Source organism: Rousettus aegyptiacus, unplaced genomic scaffold (genome assembly GCF_014176215.1).
Source record: "Rousettus aegyptiacus isolate mRouAeg1 unplaced genomic scaffold, mRouAeg1.p scaffold_m13_p_7, whole genome shotgun sequence".
Taxonomy (NCBI): Eukaryota; Metazoa; Chordata; class Mammalia; order Chiroptera; family Pteropodidae; genus Rousettus; species Rousettus aegyptiacus.
The window spans coordinates 9,543,482-9,566,645 of record NW_023416310.1 but is presented as its reverse complement, the minus strand read 5'-3'; positions in this window follow the sequence as shown (position 1 = coordinate 9,566,645).

Here is a 23,164-nt window from a genome sequence, read left to right as displayed (position 1 = left end):
ATCGTATGATAGGAGTTCTACATAAATAAGAACTTCAGTAAGTTTGTACAGTAATTTGGCTTTCTCTTCACCTAATAAAAGTATCGTGGGTTGGTGGTTGCTTTCTCTGTATCCTTAGCAGGTTGAGAGCAGGAGGAACGTCACCCATCAGTCACTGCGGGGAATGAGCTGGTTCCCAAGTCTCCTCTCTGAGGGCTGGGGCTCTAGCTCAAAAGGCCGGGGTCTTTTCCCACTGGCTTTAGGTTGTGCTTTTGGGGAAACTGTCAAACTTCCTCCACAGACCTCTTTGCTCTAGGTGGAAGCTCAGTTTTATACAACTAGATTAAGTTGGGAGTTCCTTTGAACCGAAATAAAAAATATAACAAGTCGTATTGTAGTGGGGAAGAATATATATTTTTTTAGGCGAAGAAATGGAACGGTCTGATTGTGGGAGATGGCGGGACCCTTGACCTGATCCTGAGGAACTTTGACCTTTGCACTTTTAATCTTCTGCTTCGTTTGCTGGTGTGGGCTGTGTCCATGCTGCAGTCCTTGGGCCAAGGATGTCCCTTTGGCCTTAGCATCCTTCGCTTTCTCTCCAGTATCCCAGGGACCAAACATAATGGGAGGGGTCTTCTCTCTAACAGTTCTACAGTTTTTCTCCCGCTAAAACTCAAATTGGGCCTGTTTTTAAGTGAGAAGTTAGTTCAGTACTATTGGACAGCAGCCCTATCCAATAGAAATATAATGTGAGCCACTAATGTAATTTAAAATTTTCTAGTAGCCCCATTAAAAAGTAAAAAGAAACAGGGGAAATTAATTTTAATAATGTATTTTATTTAAGCCAATATATCCAAAATATTATCATGTCGACATGTAATCCGTACAAAACCATTAATGAGACATTTTAAACTCCCTCTTCTTGCACCCAGCCTTCAAAATCCAGTGTGTGTTTTACACTCAGAGCACATTTCAACTCAGATACTAAATTTTCCTTGGCAATCCCTGATCTGGATTTAGAGTTCATGAAATGGAGTGTTGAAAAATGGATTGCTCCAAGCGTGCTTAAAAGTTTTCCGATCACCGACTCGAGGATCAGTTTTTAATTTTGAGTTAATTAAAATGAAACGAAATGAGGAGTCCGGCTTCTCAGTCTCCGTAGCGGTGAATCAGGCACTCCCTCGCACGTGTGGCTGGTGACTGGGCTGGACCTGGGGCATCGCTCGACAGGCTCTAAAGCAAACATACGATTTGGGGCTGGGAAGCTGTGGGCGGGGTACGAGGCGTCTTTTCCTCGTCACTTGGTGGTGTGGCTGTCACAGCAAAGGTTCTGACCGTGTGCCTTACTGCCCACTGCTCCGTGCGCTTGTAGGAGGCCACAGTCCTGCTCCCGAGGTTTTCATCATCTTTGCACAATTATTAACTTGCAACTTTGATGAAATAAATTGAGCTGGGATATTGCAGTATGTTAAGCAGAAGTGTCTTAAGTTTATCGAAACGTTGGACGGGACATAGGCAGACAAACCATCAGGATTAGGTAGTGATGAAAATAAGGTAGCAATGAAGAAAATAAGAGATAATAAGTAGAGACAATTGAGAGAGTGGGTTGATGGAGTGGAAACTTCTAGGATAAGGTCAGGGAGGCCTCTCTGAGGATGGGCCCCTGGATCTGAGACGGAGGCTAAGTGGAGATGTGAGGGCATGGGTATGCCAGTCAGAGAGAGCAGTCCGTGTGCAGGTCCTGGGAAGACTGAAAACCAGGCGGCCCTGTGGCTGGAGCCCCGTGAGCCTCTCCCTGGTGGCTAATGTTCTCGGCCATCCGCGAGCCGTTCGACTCGCCCCGCCAGCTACGAGAAACAGCATGGAGGTGCACCTGCGCGTTGCAGATTCGGACCGCCTATGCTCAGATCCCAGTTCACCCACTAACTGTGCGCCCATGGGCTGTTACTTAGCCTTCCTGTGCCTCTGTTTTCACATCCATCAAATGGGGGATAATACACGGTTGCTCTGAGGATTAAATATGTCATCACATGTAAACATCTGGCAAGTGCCAAGGGCATGGAAATGTTAGCTGCCATTCTAGTTCATTCATCAGGTGTTCGGCCTGCTGGCTGGGCCAGCTGGGTGCTGGGCACTCACAGTTCTGGGATGGAGATGGGTACCTAAGAGAGTTAGTGGCGGTCAAAGTTTTGGTGCCTGTGCTGACCACCAACCCTGGCAGCACCCTCCCCCTAGTGACCGATGTCACGCTGTAAGCTGAGAGGGTCCCAAAGAAGGGCACAGATGGAGTGTGCAGAATCCAGGCAGGAAGCTGCTGCCCAAGTTTGTGGCTCAGGAGGCCCACGCAGCAGGTGTGGTTTTGATGGGGAGGCTTGTTGGGCAGGGGGCCGGCTCTTCTTGGCCTGAAGGCCCAGCCTCAGCCCTGAGCCTATCCAGTTCCTTGGAGTCACTTGTTTGTTGATAAGTTATCATGGCAACAGGGGAGACACAGAAAAAATTAATTATTCATACAAAACAAAATGGAACAATTTGCACTTTGGTTTGAAATTAATTAAAATTCTGTCTCTAGTGTTTCTCCCAGGTCCTGGCTGTTTTCTTCAGCCTTGGAATATCTGTATCTCCTGCCTCAGAAAATAAGATGACTTAAAAATTAAGTCACCCCGAGATTTAGAAAAACAGTGATTTCTTTTTCCCACATAGAATGCATGTTGAGGGAAGACCCAGTCTCCTGGGAATTGAGGGTTTAGAGGGCCTTGCGATTCAGCCGCTGTTCAGGCGGGGCCTGGTTGGGGAGGGCTGTGAAGAGCACATATTGTCATCGTCGCTTTGTTTTTAAAAGCCCAATCAAGGCCCTTCAGTGGTCAACACTGCCAGCCGAGCGTTCAGAGCATCCTGGAAATTAGGAAGGAGGCCCGTGGAAGAGTTTTTTCCAAGATGCTAATTACTAGTGCGTGTGACACTCGCAACTTCGATTAGGCGCACAGCCAAGCATGAGACTCGGAAGGGAAGGCTTGGTCCAGCCCTGGAGCTCTCTCCCTGGCTCCGTGGCTTGAGGGGAAGACAAATGTGGCCCACGCAGGTTCAGCAAATGGAAATGCTGGTCTGAGAACCAGAAGCAAGGAGACCTCACCTCATGCACGCTGGGATGTAGCTGGTTCATTTGTTTACTTACTCATTTGTTAAACAAACGTCTATTGAATGCCTACTACCTGCTGGGCATTGCTTAGGCCCTGAGGATGGAGTGGTAAGCAACAGAGACAGAGCATCCTGTCCCCCATGGGTGCTGTGTTTTAGTCAGTGGAGTAATAGAATATGTAAGCAAGTCTATTAAATATCGGTATGAGTTTTGATGGAAAATAAAACCAGACAGCGATTGGCGAGTGTTGGGTGTGTGGATGGGTTCAATCTTAGACAGGATGGCCAGTGACCGCCTCACTGACAAGTCAACCTTTGAGTAAAAACCCAAAGGAAGACAGCGAGTGAACTCTTTCTGAGGAAAGAGCATCCAGAAAGGGAGAGCAGCAGATGACAGACCTTGAGGTAGGACATTCTGGTGTGTTCAAGGAACAGCAAAGATGCAGATGTAGCCGTAGGGGTAACAGGAGGCTGCCGGGGTGGGAGATGGATTGTCGAGGTGTTTTTAAGGATGTTAGCTTTGAATGAGGAAAGTGGAATTCTTCCGAGCAGAGGGGTGACGTGATCTGCCCTGGGTCTGTACAGGACGACTTTGGGAGCCCGGTCAGCAGCTGTGGTAATCTCGATGGCCCACACTGGCGCAGTGAGCAGTGGATGTGGTGGGAAGCTATCAGGGTAAACATTATTTGAAGGTCGAGCTGATACCGTTTGTTGTTGGACTAGATGTTGGGTGTGGGAGAGAGGAGTTGAAGATGACTCCGGGACTTCGGGCTTGTTTATTATGAGTCAGGGTTCTATTGAGAAACAGAACCAAAAGGATGTGAAGGAATTGGCTCACAGGAGGGGGTGGAGGTGGGCGAATCCAGAGTCTGCCTTGTAGGACATCAGGCCGGAGACATAGAGAAAAGCCGAAGTTACAGTTTGAGTTTGAATGCCATCAGCTGACAGAATTCCCTCTTCCTCGGGGCAGGTCGGTTTTTTTTTTTTTTTTTTAGTCAAGCCTTCACCTGATTGGATGAGACCCACCCACATTAGGTTGAGCAACTCACTTTAATTTAAATGTTAATCTCATCCAAAGCACATCCTCAAAGAAATATTCAGAATCATGGTTGACCATTTATCTGGGCAACATGGTCCAGTCAAAGTGACACATAAAGTAACCCTCACAGCTTGGCAGGTAGAAAGGTAGTGTTACTGTTTACCGAGAAAGAGAAGGCTTTGGGAGGGCCACAGGTATGGCCGGGTAGGCAGAAGGTTGGCTAGGAGCATGTTCAGGTTGAGGTGCCTACTACCCTTGCAGATGTCCACGGAGGTGGCTGGGTATTTGGGTCCGGATTTCGGCAAAGAGGACCAAGACAGGAGATAGATATTTGCACGCCATCAACTCTCAGAGATGGCATTTAAAGCTGTGAGGAAGGAGCGTAGCAGAAAATGTTCCTGTGGGCGACCTTCTCGTTGGGAGGTCCGTGCCCAGCTCCTCCCGCCCGGCCGGAGGAGGCTGTGCTGCTTCGGCCTCCCGGCTTCTGCGTCCATCAGGCTCTGGAGGGGACACATTACCGAGGGAGTCCCTGGTGGGGTTGGAGGGCGAAATGCCCAGGCTTCAGCTCTGAGTGGCGGCTGGCGGTTCTCAGTGTCGTTTATTCGTGTACTCGGGTCCCTCTTGCTGAGCACAGGCCCAGCTTCATGTGTGTCATCTTCCAGGGACACACGCCCACATGTGCCACACTGTCTGGCGGGGCAGACACATCAGCCTGGGTGAACTGGGGGCAAACGCATGGTGGATGGGGGAAGCAGGGGCCCGGGGCCCGGAGGGAGGGCGACTCGCTCAGCTGTCCTCGGGCTCAGAGCCCAGCTCCTTCTTCGTGGCTGCCCGCTGCCTCTATCCATTCCTTGCCATGGCCCCTCTTCTCGAGTGTTTGTCCATCTTCTGAGTAAGGGCTCTTCTGCCTGCCTCACCTCTTGGCCCTTGGCCCACGTACCCCTAATCGCCTGCCCAGATTGTCACGCGTCAGGCCCCAGCCCATTCCAGCGGGTACACAACACGTCTTCCTACCAGAGAGTTTCCGTTTTCCCTTCTTATGCACAGGGATTAAACATCTGCAACCAGCCCAGACTCAGTAGTAGTAAACATCTTGGATATGGCCCTGGCCTGAAACAACATCTTTGAAGGGAAAGTTCCACCATGTTTCAAGGTCCTTATGAGCTGAACTGCGGACAGAGCTAGGCACGGGGGCCTCAGCCTGGGCGACAGAGACGTTGAGAGGCTCCCACCCCCGTCTCAGGGGCTGCCCCTCCCTGGCACCGCCTCCTCTGCCTCTCCACACCTGGCTGAGCCGGGAGCTCCGCCACCACATTCAGACATTCTCTGCCTCGGCTGTGCCCAGCGTCACACGGCCCAGGCATTTTTACCTCTGAACGTCTATGCCTTCCCTCCCGGCCTGAGCTGTAATCTTCCCTACATTTCAAGGGTAATTTCATCCATCTGGCTCTGATTCGTGTATCCCAAGTGTGCCTGATGGAGACTCAGTTGCCAAGATTTCCCCTGGAACTGGCTCCTGGCAGACCTTAAGGGGGCCCCAAGCCAGAGGGTCCTCTGTAATTTCTGAGCGAGAGGCTTTTTGCCCACCTGTGCACACAGTGGCCTCAAAAGGAATTCGAGGTGCATGCTAGTTGTTGGGGTCACTGCAGCCAAGAGGAGGCTCCCAGTCAGAGAGAGCAGGACGTCGGGCTATGTCCCAGCCTGTGAGTCACAGGAGACCAGAGCAGGCAACAGGACATTGAGGGGCTGGGGCTGGGGGGCTCACCGGGGCCGCTTCCACCTTACTTAGGCTTTGTTGTTGGTGCGATGTCCCTTTTTCTGGCCCTGCCTGCCCGCTCTTCGGCAGGTGGTCCCTTGTGATGGTCCCCTGGGGCAGGGAATATACAGAGAGGTAGAAACCGGAGTGGAAGCAGGGGAGGGAGGGTGGGGAAGGAGAGACCCAGGCTCCAGGAGTGTGCCTGTTGCCAGAGAAGCTGCCATCAGCCCTAGAGGGCGGGAACCTGCCAGGCATCGGGGGCATCGTAGCAGCTTCCTTGCTGTGTCCTTACAAAAGAGAGACCTGTCTGTAGGTCCATCTTCTTGAAACTCTTTTAAAGAACCTGAAAAGTCATAAGGCGTTTTTAAAAGTTTTAAAAACCAGTGGGATTCAGTGAAAAGGAGCTTTTCCAAATGTGGTGAGAGGCTGTCTGTCTTGCTAAATGGATGTTTACGTCTTGTGGTGTGAGCTAGAAATTTGATCACAAATGCCCAAACCGCTTCCTTGGCTGGTGGGCCCCTGAACTTTCCGCCAACCAGGGCACTGCACGTAATCCTTTGACCTTACCTTGTATTTGACCTCAGAATCTCCCTCTTCCCCAGCAGCCTAAATTTTCTACATTTCTGTCCTGGGGGGTTCCAGCTCAGCTCACTGGATTGCTGGGATTCGCGCAGGGCACATGGGCGGGAACTGGCCAAGGTCCTGGGCTGGGGGTGGGATCTGGGGCTTGAGCTCTGCCTTTGCCATCCCCGGCTCAGGCCTGGCACATAGAGGGTGTTCAGAATACTTGTTCAAGTGGGTGGAATGAACTGCGAAGCCCAGTTAGGACATAGGACGTCTCCCTCTCCCCGCTTGGTTCCCGAGAGACGCTGCAGCAAGTTAGGTAATGCTCACTTGTCACAAAGATGCCTCTCAAGAAGGAGACTGAGTGCAGGAGCTGAAGGAGATATGCGTGGAGCAGAGCCGAGCCAGGGCCATTGGAATAATCATGTGAGAGAATATGAGGACCATGCTCGGAGCGGAGCGAGGGCTCAAATAAATCAGATCTGGAGTGAGAATTGGGTTTAAGTGTGAGCTCCACTTCACAGCCGCTGTGGACCTGGTATGCCATTTAACCTCTCTGTACCTTGAATTTGCCATCTGCACCATAAGACTAATAACCATGGCCCTTCTTCCCCCAACAGTTGGGTGCAGAGCTCAGCACGAGGTAATGAACGTTTGTAAACTCGTAAGCGCTGTGCCTGTGAAGGATAGTGGCAATATCGTCCCCTTGATGACCGTTGATGTAAACATATGGTTGGCCCACTAAGCCGTGGGGCCTTACTCCTGCCAGTTTTTTTTTCTTCTTTTATCACTTCTACTCTTTTCTCATCCCTGATCTTTTCTCTTCCGTATTTCTCCCAAGAGCTAAAATTCTAATTCTTCACTAATGCTTCCCTAAGCCCTTCCAGAGTGTCAGGGCAGGAGAGCGCTCCTTATGGGGCAAGGCAGGAAGGGGAGGTGGCGGCCTGATCAAGTATCAGCCCCTCCTGCACAGAGGGAGATGTCCCAGGCAGTGATGCTGGTGTTTTGACAGGGGTCAGGTGGTTTTGATTCCGCAAGGTGCACGTCACTGCAGTGGCACATGTTTGGGAAAATCAGAACCAGCCGGAATCTGAATTCCGTCTTATTGCAGACAATGAAATTGCTCTTCTCGTGTCTCTTCCTGAGCTTCCTGTCTGTCTACTCGCTGGGGCTGAGCTTCTGAGCTGGAGCAAAGCCACCCTCATTCTCCTTCTCTTGGACAAAGGTCTCCTCAGGGGGGCATGCCAGGGTGAAACGGGTTTTGGGTAGGGGCCGGGGAGAAGCAGTTCCCTCCTGTGGGTGCTGAGCATGAGCGCCCTCATTTCCGAGACCTCAGAGCAGCAACCATCTGAAAAGTCGGGAATTCTTTGTATGCTGTTCCCGATCTCCCCCTCCCCCAGGACAGCTTCATAAACGGCTCCCACAACCTAACATTTCCAGAGATTCATAAAGAGGGCACTGGAGATACCCATGGGGTTACAAACCAGCAGCAGAGGGATTTGGGTTGGATTTGTGCCTGTAGACCTTATAGGGCTCATCGGTGCCAAGTGGAGCAAATGCTTGGGCCATTTTTGCTGAATATGGGACTCCAGAGATGACCCGCCTTTGAATATTTTAGCTGCAGAGTTATTTCTGGAAACCACTTTCTTAGGAGATGATGGCCTCCAGGTGACCCATAAAGCAGCCCCGATCAGATTTGCCCATTTATCACACAAATGTTAACTGAGCCCCTGCTCCTTGTCATGCCCTGGGGGCACAGAGGTGACCAAGCCTTGGTCCTAAACTTCAGAAATTCTTCCTCTAGCATGAGATTCTAGGGAGGTCATTTTGACACAGGAGGTGTTTCAGGATGGAGGCAGGCCTAGGGTTGTGGCAGGACAGAGGAAATACACTTCTCTGGGCACTGAGTGGTCTTGGAAGGGTTCCTGGAGAAGACAGAGGATGAAGACATGGGCGAAAGATGCATTGGCATTACCAGGAAAAGGCGGCAGCATGGAGAAACAGCATGATAGTCAGCTATCTCGGTTTGCTGGGGGGATGAGGGCTTTCCTGGCCCACGAGACTTTCATACTCAAATGGAGACAGCTCTGAGCTGACCGGGATGGTTGGCCACTCGAGGGAGTGAAAGAACAAGAACTTTTAGAACCGGAAAGACTTGGGTTTGGTTCTCGCCTCTGTTACTTAAAAGCTTTGTGAGCCTGGCTAAATTGTTTAACCACTCTTCTTTCCTTATCTGAAATATGAGGATATATATATACCCTACCTAGCCCAGTGGTATCAGTAACAGGTAGATATTTAGATGGAAAAAGCAGCATTTTCCAACGCCAGGCAATATGGCTGGGACAGAGTATGAAGAAGGGCGTAGTACGAGGTTGGCCGGAGGAGCAAGAGCTGGATTAGAAAGGGCCTGAATAGCACCCTACGGAATTTAGATTATTTCCCCTTTAAGAGCATGGTTAATCACTGACTTAATTTTAGAAAATGAGTAAGGCAATCAGACTTTTGCCTTAGAGAGATTGTCCTGGAGGCCCAGGGGAGAGTAGATGAGGGATTAAATCTGGATGGGTCAGGGAGGGTAAGAATGATGTAGTGAAGTGATTGGGAATTAGATTCTGAGAAAAGTAGAGCTAAGCCGAGAATTCCAGAGGAGGCCATCAGGCAGCCCAGAGTCAGGCTGGGAGCCCTAGAGGTTAAAAGGGATGGGAACCTCATCTTCTGAGGTTAGGTGCTGCCTGTGGGTTGTAGTTCCTTGCTGGATGGGGCTGGAAGGTGACATGCTTCCCCAACAGACCCTCCACCTGGGAAGCCGTGCACCTGAGCATGACCTCATGAAGTCCTTTAGCTACGTTTTTGGTCCCCTGGCTAATTGGCAGGTTCTTCCTCTCTTCCCTCCTTCTTCCCCGACTTCATCCCACAAGGGAGGCTTCTCGCCAGTGCTTTGACATCTCATTATCTCCATGGTGATGAAACAATGGTGTCCCAAACACATGACCTCACCCCGTGGTTATGCAGAAGAGAAGGGGAGCTTTGGGGGTTTGATGAGTCTGGTTGGGATATGAAACCCTCCATATCTGGATCCCATGCCTCTGAAGTGTGTCTCCAGGCCCTGCGAGGGGATGGATTGAAGTGACTTGTTCCAAACCAGTGAGAGTGCTCTCAGCCTTCTTAACAATTTAGAATTGGGAGGGACTTTCTTTTTTCTCTTTCTTTAAATTAACGATTTTTTTTTTCAATTACAATTGACAGTATTATATTAGTTTCAGGTGTGCAATACAGTGATTAGACATTTGCGTACCTTACAAAGTGATCACCCCAATAAGTTTGGTACCCATCTGACACCATACACAGTTGTTACATACAGTGTTATCGACTGTATTCCCCATGTTGTTCTTTACATCCCTCTGACTGTTTTTATATCTAGTGGTTTGTACATCTTAATCGGGAAAGACTTTCTGTAGGAAATAACAATCGGAAGAGATGATAAAAGAGAATTGATGGAATTGACTGATCTTATATAAGTTTTTTTTTTTTGGTACGTAAACAATGAAAAGAAATAAAAAAGCAAACGATAAATTTGGGAAATTATTTGTAATAAATAGAATGTACAGAGTTATTATCCTTAATATGTAAGGAGATATAAGGAGATTAAAAAATAAATTATAGGAATTAAGGGAAAAATAAAACCTTAGTAGAAAACATGATAAAGAATATAACCAGAAAATATATATGGAAAAAAGTTTTATTCATTCATTCATTCATTCATCCATCCTTTCAATAAATTTATTGAACAATTAATATTTGGCAGGCATTATTCTTGATACTGGAGATACAGCAGTAAACAGACAAATATCTTTGCTTCCAATGCTTTCTGCTAATTTTCTACATCTTCTAATTTTTTATATTAATTTAATTCCAGATAAACTCTTTATTCACCTGAATATATTTTCTTATAAAATTGAATTGAGAAGTTAGTCTCCACCTTAAAAGTAAACCACTTGCCCTAACCTTTAATTAATGAACCCTTCCTCTCCTGACTGATGTATGAGGCCACCATTATCAAATAATAATATATTTCTTACGTTTGGGACCACGTATTCTGTATGAGCGATTCATGTAACAGCTCTTATTGCGACTCCACACTGTGTTTTATCATTGTGGCTTTATGCCATGTCAGATACCACAGGCTTTACGTGGATGGAGGATGGTGACAAAGATAACCTGGGCACCGCGTGGGTGGCTTTCTCCATGACATGTGGTGCTCACAGTCTTGTTTAATTTCCTACCTTAATGAATCATTGGTAACTTTTGAACAGTTGCAGAATAAAGAGAATTTATGTTTCACAATTTCCAAAGCTGATTTCAATAATTATGATTGTGTTTGATGTTCTACTATGTTTCTAAAGCTTAGGTATTTTTCCCTCTCTGGGAAGTTAGATCTTTACATGTGGACCTGGAGGATGGGGACCATTGTCCTACATTCTCTAACACCGTCATCGTGAGGATATGCAGCCCTTACAGCATGTTCTGGAAGCCCTGCTCTTCCCCCTGCTAATGTACGACTTCTTTTTTTATAGAATGTTTGGAAAAGAATTTGAAAAAAAAATCAGTTCTTCCCCAGAATAATAATATTTCTTTAATTTTGTGTTTAAATCTTGCTGAAGTTTTTAAAAATGTTTTTAATAGACACATGTTTTCTCATGGAGATTATTCTTAGGTTTATTACTTATTATTTTTTATTATTTCACTGCTTATTTAAACAGAATCATTTCTTTCCGTTGTATTAACTATTAAGTAGCCATTTCTCTTATATAGGCGACCTATAGATTTGTGCGTTTTTAACTTGTAATTGCTCGCCTTCCTAAACTGTTATTAGTTTCAGTAGTTTCTCTCTTGGGATTTATTACTTTTAGAATATAATGTCTTCTGCAGACAATGATCATTTGGTCACCTGAATTTTAAGAAACATCCTAGTTCTATTTCTTGTTATTGGCTAGAAATAGAAACTGTGCAATCACGATAGTGATAGAGGCCAAATTTGTTCTGTTTCTAATTTTAGAGACATATCCCCATTTTTGAACCATGAACAAGATGTTGATTACAGGTGTAAGTTCATGCCTTCTAGTTTGCTAAGTTTTTTTTCACGAAAAGTATTATATTAAAAAAATATATTTTTAGAAACTCATGTTTTTTTTCCCCTGTGACATATCAATGTGGACTAGTGTATACTTCCAAATCTTAAATCATTGTTACATTCCAAGGATAAATACAGCATTAATCATCTTGAATTATTCTTTTAATAGCTGCTGGATTTGATTTATTGGTTTGTTTTTATTTTTGGAATTTTTGCATCTATACTCAAGTAAGATTGGTCTGTATGTATATGTGCATGTCTGTGCGTATGTATATGTGTATACATATACAATATTACATAATTATATAACATTATGTATATATTTGTATATTATCTTTCCCACGTTTCTTATAAAATTATGTTGGCCTTATAAAAGGAATTGGCATGTTTTCTATTTTTTCTCTGCTCTAGAACAATCCGAAAGAACTCATCCATAAAACTGGGCTCATAACTTTTTATTGAGACAATTCTTCCACAAATTATTTTCAATTTATTTCATGGTTAATGGTCTATTTAGAGAATATTCTTCTTGAGCCAATTTTGATAACTTTTATCTTTCTAGAAAATTATCTATTTCATCAAGAGATGTTCAGAGAAATACACATAGCTCTTCCTCCTTAGCACCCCGGCCGTGGGATGGACATTAATTAAGTTCACCCTGATTTTCCTTGGAGCAACTGAGCCAGACTAGAAGTTTCAAAAGAGAACATTAACTGATCAGTGAAGGAGCACACCAAGAAAAACGACAGAGAATTCCAGAAGCCGTGGCTCCCACAGTACATTCTCCAAGTTCATGGTTTCTGATCTCTACCAACCTTCTAGTCCTATAGGCATGGCAGTTTCTTGGATATTTTGCCCGAGTTTTTAGTTCTAGGCATTCTCCAACCAGAAGATTCCATTTTAATACCAGAATCCCTTTCTAGACATCTTCACATTCTTGTGGCCAAGGCAGCACGTGCCAGAGGCCCTCCTTCCTTCCTCTCTGGTCTTCAGTGTGAGGCCACCCCTCTCCTTGAAGGTGAGGACAGCTTCTTACACTTAGAGAAAGCTTTATCCCAGCTCGGACCCGATCCTGTCACCAGTCACTTCGTCACATAATGAATGCAGTAGCGAGAATGCTGCTGCTTTCACGACAAAGGAGAATAGTATTATATTAATAAAATCAACCATTATTTATCCCCAAGAAAACGAATCTTCATCGAGAACTCAAAAAAATATTTCAGTTTACTATAAAAGTTTAGATACAAAGAAGGCAAATGTATCAGATTATTAGGACAAACCAGGAGTGTTTGGAAAACAAACAATTCTGGTTTATGATCAGTTCTCCCAAAGTGGATCCTCATTACTCAAACAACAGTTTGTACTTCCACAACTTGGGGAGATGGGAGGTGAAGGTCTTCTCAAGCTAGTAAGGTGGCAGGATGCTGGTTGGAAAGGAAGTTTTGCTCAGGAAATCGCAGAGGAAGAGGCGGAGGTATGGGTCTAGGGATCTAACCCTCATGTGGGCAGCCCTGCTGGATGGGCACCCCAGAAAAAGAAGGCCAAGTTTGGGCAGTTGACTAGTGTTACTATAGTATCACAGATGTCTCACTAGGAGGAGTCCACTCATGGTGCTAAAAGGTGGGCCTGGAGGTATTTATTCCCTTATTCATTCATAAATGCTGGCCATAAGCATTCAGGGATCCTGGAAGATGGCGAGGAATTTCGAATAGTCCAGTAATCACGTTCAGACCCCAAGCCACTGTTGAGAAGTGCTGGCCATGGCCAGTGAGCTTGACCTCAAAAAGAGAACTGGGTCTTCTCATTCATTACAGTGAGGACTGTGTCTTCTCTTTCTAGGCAGATATTCTTCCATGTTCAACACTGGGGACAAAGTTGCAAACCAGCCTGGACTTGGGCACAATTCAGAAATCTGAAATAGAATCTGTCCAGGGAGCTTCTCAGGGACCGCTGCCCATCCCAGCAGTCTCTGGCACGACTGCCCCCCTGCCCCCCCCCCCCGGTCCCTCAATGCCTAGCTCAAGTTCTAGCTGCCTGATTGCCCAGTGCAAAGGGATCTCCTTTTTCCTTAACCTTCTCAAGCATTAACTTTATGCAGGATCCCTGGATCTCACTCACTCAGCAAACACACTTAGTAAATGCTGAGACGGTGATGAAAAATTAAATCAAGGCTTACCACTTCTGAGGAGGCCTCGCTTTCAGTAAGAGGTTTTGGGGTTCAGGGGCAGGGGCTAGACCACAAGAACCCTCCTCCTAACGTTATCGTCTTTTCACACTTCTTCAAATGGCTCCAGATTATATTCAGCCGATTTCTGGTGTCAGCCCAGGAAGCCCCATTCTGTATGCGTGGGAGTTCCTGTGGGCACAGCCAGCATTTCCTGAGACATCTCTGGGCAGAGCCAGGTGGTCAGGGCCTGTGTGTCCGCCCCTCGCACTCTTTGTGTGTGCTCAGCTCAGACAGATCCAGAACAACAGCAGGTCTGTTCTACTAAGGCGCAGTGTTTCATGACCAAAACAGCCCTCGGGCAAAAGCTCAGCCTACTACCTCCTATGTGACTTTGGTCATTCCCTTCCTTTCACTGGGCCTCAGTGTGCCTGATGAAAAACAGGGGTGTAGGACTCAGCAATCTGAGGCTCTTTCCACTCTGCTATCCCGTGACTCACATTCGGACCGGTTGGGTGGAGACACAAAACATTAGGTTTCTTAGTGAGCGAGGATTACAGTAACGAAGTCCCACTAGTGGGCGGCTCGACCTAACAGCAACGCATCTTCTCACAATTCCGGAGGCTGGAAGTCCGAGATCAGGTGCCGGTAGGGTCGTTTCATTCTGAGGCCCTTCCCCTGGTGGGCTGCAGGTGGCCGCGTTTGCGCTGGGTCCTCATGGTCTTTCCCTCTCTGTGCACGCATGTCTTTGTCCAACCCTCCTCTGGTTATAGGGACACCAGTCAGACTGGATTAGGGCCCACCTTAACGACCTCGTTCTAACCTAATTACCTCTTTAAAGACCCTGTTGGCAAATACACTCACATTCTTGGGTACTGGGGTTTAGGGCTCAACACAGGTATTTGAGGGGACAGAATTCAGCCCATAACACTAAGAAGGGGAGAGGTAGGGTTAAGCAGTAAAAACTCTATTTTGAAGAAGTGTTTTTATCCATTTCAAGAATTAGAAGCAAGGAGCCACTCGAACGAAGCTTTGACATGCCACCCAGAAGTCGTTAGGGACCTTCCTTAATGAATAGGCGTCTTGATCTGTAAAGGGCTTATTAGTATTTTCTGTGTGAAAAGATGAGGTGGGACAATGGAAGGGAAGCTCGGGGAGGAGAGAGTCTGTCCAAGTCTGGGGCTGAAGGCGCCTGCAGGCAGATTGGGAAATCAAGACGAAAAAGTAAGACGAGGCCAGACCGTCGAGGCCTCCGATCGCTGGCGAAGGGGTGTAGCTTCTTTCTGGTAAGAGGCGAAGAGGCAAGTGAGTGAAAACGGCCCAGGTACTTCATTTTCTGGTCGAGGTGCCTTGAAAGGCAGAGTCTGGATGAGTGTCCTGCCCTGGGACTTGTCTCTTCCAAGGGAATTTCCAGGACTCTGGTGGGGCGGTGGTGAAGGCCAGGGGCTTACATGGCACTCCTGAGGCCCCCTGCTTTTGGAAACTTCTCTCTATGCTTATCTGCAAAACTGTGAGCTTTGAAGTGCGTTTACACAGGCAAGCGGCTGGCAGAGGAGCTGCGGCAGTCCCAACACCTCATCTTAGGGAAAGATGCTGTTCATTTAGGTCATGCAGACATGAAGGGACTGAGACGAGAAGCCAGACCTCCTGTCCGCTAGTGCGTGGACAGCCGCAGCGCTGTCCCAGGGCTGGCGGTGTGACCGCGGAGGAGGGCCCGGCGAGGCGGGGCGCTGCGGCAGGCGGAACTGGGGGTGCGCTCCGCCGGTCCGATCGTGCAGTATTCTCACGCTCTTCAACGCGGAGCCCTAAGCGGCAAACTCGCGGAGGCCGGTCTGCAGAGCTCTTGTGTCCCATGCCCCGCCCCCCCCTCCTCCGCGCCCCCTCAGTAAATGAGAGATGGAGCGACTTGGTCCCCGCTGTCCAGGGCAGCTGGCGAGGGGCACATCTCTTAGGACAGGCACGGCTGCTTTAAGGCTAGTGACGTCTTAAGGACCCCTGCCTGTCCCCAGGCCTCGCTCCTCTGACTCGAAGATTGAGCCAAGCTCATCCCAACAGCTTTGGGGTCACACGGCTGCCAACTGCAGGAGAGGAGGTGTGTAGGGTGGCGGGGTGGGCTGGGCTTGACATTTGGCTTTTCCTGGAAGACCATTACAGCTGGAGCTGGACGTGGAAATGTGTGGCCCGGACGTGGCTGTCTGAGAACAGACGCGTGCCGCCCTCACCAGACTGCAGAGCTGAGCCGGCCCAGGCCGGGCGGAGGGGCAGGGCACTACTTTTATGGAAACTGGTCCCACTATCACGGGTATGGGCTCATGTATGACAAAGTCATCAAACTCGTTGGACCCCATTTAGGCCATTAAGAAGAGCGGCATAATTAAACCCAGGCCGGGAGTCAGCTCCAAGAACCATGGCCAACATGGCCATTGCTAAAGCCAGTGTGTGTATGCATAAGAGAGAATGCGAATGAAAGAGAGAAAGGGAAGAGAGGATGAAAGAGAGAGAGAGAGAGAGAGAGAGAGAGAGAGAGAGAGAGAGAGAGAGAGAGAGAAAGAGAGAGAGGTTAGTCCACACACCTGGGCAGAAGCTGAGGTTTTCCTGGGCACCAGCTTCCCGAGACATCTCAGGGCCGACTTTCCACAGAGGAGGTAGAGAAGGGCTGGGTGCGGGCTACAGCAGCTCAGAGGTCAGGATGCCTCTCTCCCCGTCTTACATTTTCCTTTGGTAACAGTAACGAAGTTCAGGGTGAGCACCGACCCAAGCGCTAATTTTACGTGCTTTGCTTCAGTGACACGCTCTTTCCGTCACGGGAGGGCTGCCATGTGCGGGCGGGCTTGGCCACGTGTGCGCAGCCCGTCGGAGGCATCCGACAGCTGGAGCCCACGTTGTTGGAGGCACACGTGGGGCGGGGGCGCCCCGCGCTGGCCAGCGGGAGGGCATAGCTCTGGCTGGCTGGCTGGGCTGGAGCCTTCGCTGGCAGGAAAGGGCGTTTAATGTGGCCAAATGGAGTCGAGAGGATTAAAAAGTTAAAATCTCATTTGACGGTTATTAGTTCTTTTGTTATTTTTTGGTGTCTGTTCGTCTACTTAATAATCTAGTAACCGTTTCAGGTTTAATTGATTACAAATAGTTTTATGTGTTATTTATATAAGAAGTACAGTGTTCGTTTGCCTACTTAATAATATACTAACTGTTTCAGGTTTAATTGATTACAAATAGTTTCATGTGTTATTTATATAAGAAGTACAGACCAGCCAGAGGGCTAATTGAATCCCTGCGTCTTAGAATGTCCGAGCCGAGAGGTCTCTCAGAGACTGGTCTCATTCCCTGCATTTGATGTATCAGAAATGGGGGCCTAGAAAGGAAAGACGACTAACCCAGGATCGCCCAGTGGGGGTACAGATGGGACTCAGGTCTCCCACGTCTGCCTACACTGGAGTATGTGAGAACTCTGTGTAGGCTTGAGGCATCGGAGTCTGTCATGTGTGCACAGAGCTTTACAGTTTGTAATGAGCCTACATGCATGCATCATCCTCTCTTCTCTTCCCTATGACCCTGAGCCATAGGGGTCAGCCCCATTCTATGGATGTGGATGCTCCGGCTCCTGGAGGTCAATCCTTAGGGATTCCCAAGCTTCGCCGTTTCTTCTAGATCACCTTTCCATCAGGTTCCTCCCTGTGCCCTCCATCTGCTGCCACCAGGATCTTTCCAGGAGCCTCTCTCGTCCTGTGCTCCCCCACACCCTGCTAATAAGGAAAGAAAACCATCCCAGAGGCAGGAGGTCTGCTCTCGCCCTCCCCCTGCTCCCCAATCAGACAGAGAAGTAATGAGCTTGGGAAAATCAGACCATCCTTCAGCTTTTCCCTTCATTTCTTCACAGGCTTCTCTTAGGAATAAAAGCTTAAGCCTTTGCCCTACCTTGCCGGCCCTCACGCTCCTTCATTTCTTTTCTGACAGTCCCCAAAACATTTAACAGCGATATCTACATCTACTGACTCTGAGACTTCATTCCTTAATACCCTGCTATCTGGTTCTTGCTCCCACGTCCCAGGCTCGAGGGTCACTGACGTCCACTTGTTTGCCGGACGCAGTGACTTTCCCTAGTCCCCGCCTCCCTACGCCGTTCAACGCTGCCGTCCACCTCTTCCTTCTAGGAACTCCTGCGCTGGCGTATTAGTAAGGGAAGTCTAGGCTGTGCCGTGGTTACCAATGACCCTGGTGGTTTAAAGCAGTAGAGGTGGGGTTCTCACTCCTGATGAGCTCTGGTTCTGCTCATGTCCCTCTTACTCCCGGACCTGCAGAGTGGCCTTGACTGGAACATGTGTGGTCATTGCAGCAGAGGAAAGAGAGCCCTCCAGCATCTCATATTGGCTTTAAATGTCTGGCCGAAAGAGACACATTGCTGTCACTTACATTGGTCATAAAAAGGTCATATGTTTCTATCAGCTACAAAGGGCGTCGGGAATTCCAGTCTCCCCATGCTCCGGAAGGGGAGGTGGGCCTAGCTGATGCACAGCCCTCACGACACCCTACTTCGGGCCACCCTTCTGCTCCGGATGCCTCTTCTTTGCCTCCTTTCCTGGCTACTTGGCCGTCTATCGACTCCCAACTCTTAAATGCAACATTTTCCAATACGCTCCAATATGCCCGCCAGATTTATTTCTCCTTCATCTACTCTAATCCTTTTTCTATATCTTCATTTGCAAACATCTCCCAAATATTTAGCTGCCCCCCTTTGTCTTGAGTTCTGGTCTAAACTTCAGACACATACAAAATCAGACTTTTTATCCTTCTCACTCAAAGTCGGTCCCTTCCATCTCTTTTCCTACCGTAGAGATTCTGGAGATGCAGACTGGTCTCTCCTCTGTGGGTGCGTTCCCATCAACCTTTTTCTACTGGGACTAGATCCCTCGATTGGACTATCTTGACTCAGAGCTGAGCTCCTGGTGCTCCTGACGACCGGAGTTCTAAGTCCCCAGCTGTGCTGAGGTGGACCGCAGTGAACGCGGTGCCATCCTGTTTCCAGCCCTAATCTCAGACCTATCTTTCGGTCCCATGTTCTTCAGGCATTGGGAGTCTGAGCCAAAGGGTGATTCTGGGGGGCGAGGGAGCTTCCTTTCCTCAGCCCCTCCTTTCTTGCAGCAACCTCTGAGCAGCGATTCCGACCCGGGTCTCGAATCCCTCAGCAATTTCCTGCGGTTCTAAGTCCTTTCTTGCCCTCGAAGCAGAGCATTAAACTCTGCTCACAATCGCATAGTGTAACGGCCCTCGTCATGACGACTTTTGGGCCCTAACGCTTTGTAAGAAGGGGAACTGAGGTCCAGAGAGAACGAGCGACTCTGCCGTCCTCCCAGTGGCTCATCTAAATACCCTCCACCACTCCCCTTGTCTCAGAGGGTGGATTCTGGGCTCTGATTCGCCCACGGCCCAAAGACGCTATATGAGAGACGAGAAAGCGGAGGTCGTGAGAGATGGCGGTGAGCTTGGAGCCGGCACACTGAGAGTAGCCACTGGTCACCGCTGGCGGACGTCAGCCACCATGCACCCCACCAAGCAAGAATCTTGGATGGAGATAAATAGAACCCATGGAGCTCACACAGGCTGAGCGCAAGGAGAGGGCGAGGCATGAGAGTAGCTCCGAGGAGCTCTTGGCACGTGGAAGGCGCTCTGCCCCCGCCTCCCAGAGGCCCGTGTTCGTTATGCCCGAGCAGCTGGGGAGCCCTGCCTCGGATGCCTCCTGCAGCCCCCGTGCCCTGGCGGCCCCGGTGTCAGCCTGCCTGCTGTCTAATTGGCCACGTGGAACCTGGCCAGATGGCTGCTGGGCCCTGGCGGCATGGGAGGCGAGAACTCCACATCCTGGGCCTGGCTGGCCCCTGCCTTGTGGGCACGCCAGCTTTTGATTGGGAGATCCCGGGAGCTTGGATCTGTAGTCTGAGGTTTTTAGGCCTGGGTTGAGGGAAAGAAAAGGCCTTCTGATTATTGGCGAGTTTTGTACCAGTTCTTCATAGTTGTCAGCCCTTCTGCCTGCGGGCCAGGGGCAGAGGCGAGGTGCGATGGCTTCCACCGGGGACCAGAGAGAGCAGCCTGTTGTGCCGTGTGGTGGCCGGGTCCTGGGTCTGCTGGCTGAGTGGCAGGGACCGAAGGCAGGAGAAGGGCTGCTGGGAGCAGAAGGGATGTCTGCCTCGAATTTGCAGGGGAGTGCCTGGGGCTCCAAGCGAGGAGCCTGTGTTCAACCTGGGGCTCTAAGCGAGGAGCCTGTATTCAGCCTGGGGGTCTAAGTGAGGAACCTGTGTTCAGCCTGTCATCAGTGGGTGTCCCGCCTCTCTGGCCTTAGGGGCGCTTGTCCCCCCTGGTTGGAACGATTTTTTCCTCTCCGCTTCTTCTCCACCAGTCTCCCCGTGTTTACTCTCCCAGTCCCAGTGGCCCCTGGTGCTCCTCACAGGCGCCGCATGTGTTCGGCCCCCCGACTTTTGCTCTAGCTGTTTCTTCCTCCTGGAACATGGTTTCCTCTCTGTCCACTCAGCTAACTCCTCACGTTCTTCAAGTGTTTGTTCAAACCTTACCTTTTCAATGAGGCCACGCGACCCGGCCCTGTTGTTCTGCCGTTTTTTCGATAGTCCTTATTGCCTTATAACATACTATATAAGTTAGACTCAATATTTATTAGGCTTATTTTTTAAGGTCTTTCTCTCTCTCTGCAAGAATGTAGGCTCTTCGAGGACAAGGGTCTCTGTTCTGTTCGCTATGGCGAGCGTATCTGGTACCTAGTAGGTGTTCAAAAAAAAAAAAAAGAGGGTGTGTCCCCAAATTGCCTGTCATTCTTTCTCATAGCCAGCCCCACATCACTGGGGCGTTGTCTAGAAATAGCCGTTCTAATACATGACAGTCCACAGCTTTTCAACCTCGCTCTCGAAGGCTGGCGACATACCGGCAGGACAGCGATGGGACGGACATGTGGCCTGGGCCTGAGCCTCGGTAGCCTGAGTCAGCAGCCCCAATGGTGACGTCTGCCGCATTCGGCGTTCGGCTCTATTGGGAGCTGAGGCGCAGGGGGCTTGGTAACAATGACAGTCAAGGAACTGAAGGGCGCACGAGTGTTCTTGGGTAGAAGGGGAGGGGTGTAGTTACAGCTGCATGCTGGGGGATGATGCGGCCTTAGTGAACCCCGGCTACTCCATAACCTGGAGCCCCTGGAACGTCTGTGCAAACATACAAATGACGTATGTTCAGGGACTAAACACAGGTTGAAAAATATCATGCTTCTCCCTGGGTCATGCCTCATAGTAGGTCGATCTGGGTTCAAAGTGAGGATGAGGGAGCCGTGGAGCTTGGTGGGCGTCAGAGGGTGCGTCCCCAAATCGCCTGACTGTGGACGGCAGCCACCGATGATTCAGCATCTTCTGTTGCATTCCTTTGACATTCCTTTTTCCCCAGACCTGTCATGCTTACAATCTTCCTTTCTCAGACCCCTGTTACCCAAGGCCCCAGGTTCTACACAGGACTAGAGTGTGTGTAATCGGACCAAGCTGTGAGTGTGGGGGTCAGCGATCAGTGATCAGTAACCATAATCGCTCTCAAACGCAATCCCAGTTATCCTGGAAGAGGAGGCTCTGAGCCCGAGGCTGGCCTCATCTTTACAGTTAGGAGGGACGTTATAGTGATTAAAGAGTCATTTCATGCCAGTGTGTTGATACCAAGTCGTATAAGGCAGGAGCTGAGAGGCAGAGCCCTGGGACAGTGGCTGGTCCTGGCCAGGTTATGTCCGGTGTAGTTTGCACTGTGTGTGTGCAGCTCCCTTGTGAGAACTTCCTGGCATGTCCTTCTGCAGTGGGTGTGCCCTTGGGGCACTTCTCATCGTCATGGTCAGCGTTGTGGGGGTACAGGCTGGAGTCTGAGCAGATACGGTTGCCATGTATGAACTGTGGTTATTTTCCAACCGTTTCCAGAGCCCGGAAGGACTGGAGGACCCAGGAGGGCGAGGATGGCCTTCCCTCTCCACGGGAGACTGGCCCAGGACAAGAGGAAGAGCTTGTGTGCTCAGAGGCCTCTTTCTTATAGAAGGGCAGAGTGAGCCCGCAGGGGCCAGACGTTAGATGAACGCAGAGCTTGGGGAGAAAAACGGGAGTGAATTAAGATACCTTCAGAAGCGAGTGATAAAAAAAAAAAAAAAAATCCAACCCAAGATAACATAAGTAAAATAGGAGATTTCTTATTGGCTGGCAGTCCTGGGGTGGAGGTCTGGCTCAAAGGGCACCATTGGAGCTCTGTTCCCTAATGTCCTCGGCTCTGCCCCCTGCTGCTGGCTCCTTCAGACAACACTCTCCTCAGGCTGGAGGCGAGGGCCGCCGACAGGTGTATACCCCCGTGCTCCCTCCCTGGCACCAAGACTGGGTCGAAACAGTCGCCTGCGTCCTGGCTTACGCAGAGAAAGCGTGAGACCAGCGCTGACGGGCATTTGCCAACACGAGGCCAACGCCCTTTGCCAGGGGGCCGGGCCAGGTGGCTGGGGTGCAGAGGACACCTGACCCGCCACCTGAGCCTCACGCACATGGAGAGCACTCTGCGCACGCGGCAGCCCCAGGAATGCTCCCTTCCCCCCGCGCCCCGCCCCTTCGTCCCTCATCCCCCAAGGACTCATCTCTCTCCCATTTACCACTCCCCAGAGCCAAGGGTTACTTGCTTTGGTTTAGAATAAAGGCAATTTTTTTTTTTTTTTTTTGCATTTCAGATTAATTGTACATGTAGGGAAACTGCTGGAAAATTGTTTCAATCCAGGTACAGCTGGCTGCTTCCTGTTTTCCCGTTTTTGGACAGGGGCGTGCCTACCAGTTATCTCGTGCCTGTCTTATCATTGCATGTTGGGCGTGTGGAGCAGGGGTACCCAACCTCTGGAATGTGGACCGATACCGGTCTGGGGCCCGTTGGGACCCAGGCCACACAACAGGAGGTGAGTGGTGAGTGAGCGAAGCTTCGTCTGTATTCACAGCCGCTCCTCAGCGCTACCATCACCGCCTCAGCTCCGCCTCAGATCATCAGGCATCAGATTCTCATAGGCGCACCGGTCCCTGGTGCCAAAAAGGCTGGGGACCGCTGGTGTCGGGCACAGATAACACGTCACTCTATAGATCTTTAGATCAAGGCACTCTGGAAGAAGAACCATCCCTATCGGGCCTCACTGGTCTCTTGGCCTGGTTCAGATGAAAAGATCCTGGATGTCAAGCCAATGCCATAATGGGGCGAGACCTAGGGATCTTGGGGGAGGACATGAAGGAATTCGCATGGCGGAGGGACGTGGGTTATCGTGGCAGCATTGTTTTTCAGCTGCGGAAGAGTGTTCTTTCGACAGACGCCCACGACAATACCTCCTACTCCATTTGTTCTGGTTGCGGTGTGACCTGA